Source organism: Toxorhynchites rutilus, chromosome 2 (assembly GCF_029784135.1).
Source record: "Toxorhynchites rutilus septentrionalis strain SRP chromosome 2, ASM2978413v1, whole genome shotgun sequence".
Classification (NCBI taxonomy): domain Eukaryota; kingdom Metazoa; phylum Arthropoda; class Insecta; order Diptera; family Culicidae; genus Toxorhynchites; species Toxorhynchites rutilus.
This window is the reverse complement of record NC_073745.1, coordinates 342,950,869-342,954,954: the sequence shown is the minus strand read 5'-3', so window position 1 is coordinate 342,954,954 and position 4,086 is coordinate 342,950,869. Positions and strand designations below refer to the sequence as shown.

Here is a 4,086-nt window from a genome sequence, read left to right as displayed (position 1 = left end):
CGTGAGATATTTTTATAATACAGATTTCACTGAAGAAGATCCATGATATGAGAGAAAATATATAAACGTTTGAATGGGCAGCACTCTCAGGCTTCTCAATCCGTTTATTGATAAATACGCAGAGAAAATTCTTCCTGTCCACGTGGACTCAGTCTATACCCCCTCCCCCCTCTCCGTGGACAAGAGTGGACATTTTCTTACCCCCTACCCCCCCTAAAGTTGTCCACGTGGTATGTGGACAGCCCCGTACACTGTTTGTCGAGTCGGATACTATTTTGTGTTCGTCCGCTGTCATTTTTTCAAAGAAGAAAATATTTATAAATGAAAATGGCTTCAACAGTAGCATCATATGGCGCTATAGCTGTAGCTCTGTCCACTGCAGCTATGATAATTGAGGAGGATAGACCAAGAGAACAAACACCGTTCCGTTATAGTTATATTTATTAGAACATATATAAGTTATATAAGAACTTCTGTAGCGTCTGTAGATTTTGATTATCTTATCCGGTTGGTAACTCCGTTGATTAAAAAACAGGATACACAAATGCGGAAAGTAATTCCTGCCGGTTAGCGACTTGCATTGACGTTGAGACAGTTTCGTGTCGCTACAGTTCCTTTTTAGAATCACGGAAACAACTATCCCAGCAAACATTAAGTCGTATGAATAGCTATAATTGGAGGCGATATACATACAACCAAGACACATTTGTATGATATATGATGCAGATAACTAGCATATACACACAAAAGTGGAGGCGATATACGTATATGCCATATTTTGTACGTATATAAAGCCGTATATAACGATATGCGATGCTTTCTGGACTGATATGCGATTTGATACGACAACGTTACCACTCAATCCATCGATGACATGGAAAATCCTGTTTTTGCATTTTATGCGATTTCAGATATATATGATCGATATTTTGATTGATATTTTATGCGATTGTGATTTGATACGAAATGATATGTAACTTATCATGTGCAAAGTTATACGATTTAATGTTTGCTGGGATATTGCTAGACTATATAACTAGAATTTCTGCTACAAGCGAATGGAGAATTCCAGTCGCATTCTTCTAGCGCGCAGCAACTTCAGCAAGTAGTTCCAAAGTCGCAACACATTTTCTTTGAGAAATGCAATTCGCTCCATATCGTGGTAACGTTCAACTTCCAGCTCGTTCCAGATAGTCACCACAGCCTGAAAATGTTGGTCTCGATAGCCTTAAGTGCGATTCACATACAACATCCACGTCACGTTCACGTTGCGTCAATTATTCCAAGCTGTTCTTATGCAAACATTCACATATACCGGCAACGGCAACTTCGACTTGCTGTTGCTGGTGTATGTGAATGCTTCAATAGGAATTGCATGGAAGAATAATTGACGCAACGTGACGTGGATGTTGTATGTGAATCGCGCTTTATGCTTTCTGGCGGTTGCTTCCACTGCAGCCAGATCGAATTCGAAATTATCGATACTGACCAAACGTTGATTTTCTGAAAGCCAGATTTCTCTCATGGTTGCCCTGCGGTAAAAACTTCGAGCTTCTTCTGTTGGATCAGCTCCTTTCGAAAGGTTAGCTTACGTTCGTGTTCAGATTTCTCCAAACGCTTCCATGCTCTGTTGATGTCGGGAATCATTTTTCCCCTCTTTATGTGTGTACGGCTTTTGATTTTTTTTTTTTTTTTTTTATCTTCGCTTATTTTTCGTCGGCCTATTTCCGCCACTTTAGTGCCAATCACCGACATCAGGGAGGCGACTCCACCTGTTCCTACCTATCAGACTCAACAACTCATGAGCCGGGCCAACTTCTTTTACTTCCGCTCCGAAGGAAGACGTAACCAGAGATTTTTCGCCTCAGAAAATCCCAACGACGCCAGCTGGGATTGAACCCAGGCCGATCGGATTGTGAGGCTGTTACGCTAACCATACAACCACTGGCGCCGTCAGGCTTTTGATTGTTTGCCATCATTATGGATTGCAGCGTGAAAAGCAGCACTTCCAGATTGCTTTTTTACACAAATTTGGGTAGTTGGAAAACTGTGCCAACTGCTGCTGCACACCGACGAGCGAGTTGGCAATTTTCCGATCACCAAGCTGGACGATTGTATCCATTTCAGAAGTTCACTCGATAGTGATTCATACTCACTGATCATAGGGCATTATCCATTGCGATACCGACTACCTTTCCAATACGTTTACCTTGCACATCTTGCTTCAGTTTACTGAAGTAGTGGTAGTATGTGATGATGGATTTCTCATCTGGATGCTTGCCAAAAACATCCTCCGCGTCTAGCAGTTGGTCAGGCCTAGCTTCCCCTCGGCCACATTGAATGCATTGTTCAGGTGTTGAATCGGATTGTTTTTGTCAGCTTATCAAACTGAGCCAGATACGGTCGGTGTTTGTGTATGATTGCATTAAGTACCAAACCAACTCGCAGATGGTGAAATTGCGAACGTTCACATTGGGGTAACCGACAGTTCTCATCTGACCACAAAGTACCAGCGCATCCTTATTGGATTTTGTCTCTTAATTGTCGATTTCTTCCTTTTGTATCTCCTTTTGTTTTGTACCTGAAACGATACAAAAATTTATTCACCTGGAATCGTAGAATGGTCCATATTAATCCCAGATTTAAGCTGGCATTACCGTCCACGATGTCGTGTGAACAAATGTTCTCAAGGTGGACACGCTGATCACGTAGGAACTGCAGCGCAGGATATAATTTCGACGCAGTGAATACGCATTTTATGACAGGCAGTAGCAGACGCTCCACGGATAATACTTCCTACAGTTTATTAGATTTTTGCCATCCTGCATATCAATATACTGATCACCGATTCGACTGTGACTGTTGACCCATTCTTTTTCTGAACACTCTCACGCTTCTTTGAAAAAGCTAAGATGTTATGTGATTATCGAAACTAAAAATATTTTAATGTTTACCCGCTGAAGCATTCATTAATGTTTACTTTCGGGCATGAATGCCAGGTGCACAGATTGATCTGTGTTGCTCAAAATGTTTTATGCATCTCAGGTCCAAAATTCATCGATTAAATTTGTTGGGGTTGGTGAAATAAAAAGAATGAAAAACTCAGCTAAACAATTTAACTAGAAAACACATATTACACATATTTTCACTTATTTGAAAATGAATGAATAAAAATTATAATAAAAAAGATCTGGTATCTCTTCTGGCAGTTTTATTTGCCACTTGCACTTTGTTTGCCACTCTTCAATTATCAACAGTTGCAAACAATGCCAAACATTAAAAATACAAAGAATTTTATTGAAATATTTAACGTACGTCAGTACATTGTTTGACAAAATGGTCTAAAAAAGTTTAAGCAAACAAGTACTAAATATTTGCTCGCCGTGTTTTGTGTCGAATATATTTGACCAGTACAGTTGATCAAATTTTATCTGTCAAAAATAGTCAAATATTTGGCATCGGTCAAACAGTGTATGAGTACCCTAAGGTTAATGCTTTTTTTAGGTTAAGAATAAGACTATATAATTTTTTTATTCAACCATCTAACATCGACAACCCGATAGACCACGCGACCAGAATGACTATGTGATACGTGATTATTACAAGGAATAAATATTTGCTCGATTAATCGAATATTGAAAGACAATTATTCGAATGAATCGAATATTGAAAAATGCCACAACGATTAATCGATAACCGAATAAATGAAAAATTTAGACATCACTACCTCACACGTTGCGTGGTGGTGCGCATACTGAGTCGAAGTTTTGGTTTAAATAACGTGACACTCGCATACTGTCTGGCTCACAAAGAGTTGCGCGATATGTTTGTTTACTATCACAACTACCCGATTGGCACAATGTCAGACTCACGGTGCTATATCATTATTACTCACACAACCACCACAGCCAACACAACCAGCACGAGAAACTGTTTTTCAACCACAATGTCACGCGCGTCGCGTCTTACGAGCGCTGCGCCATGATTGAAGACCTTCAAGAAAAATTGAACACAACAGGAAAACTAGCAACACTTTATAGGCATGTAATGATACCACTCGCACGTGCTGTTATTTACCAACTTGTG

At 39.8% G+C, this 4,086-nt stretch overlaps 1 long non-coding RNA gene across 1 annotated transcript; it reads right to left on the bottom strand.

Annotated features, from left to right (window-relative positions):
* Positions 1-341: 341 nt before the first annotated feature.
* On the bottom strand, positions 342-3,076 carry LOC129771275 (uncharacterized). Its single transcript, XR_008742325.1, has 3 exons — positions 2,955-3,076; positions 2,658-2,896; positions 342-2,581 (listed from the first exon to the last, which is right to left on the bottom strand). It is a non-coding gene; the product is annotated as an uncharacterized LOC129771275 (long non-coding RNA).
* Between the last annotated feature and the right edge of the window lie 1,010 nt (positions 3,077-4,086).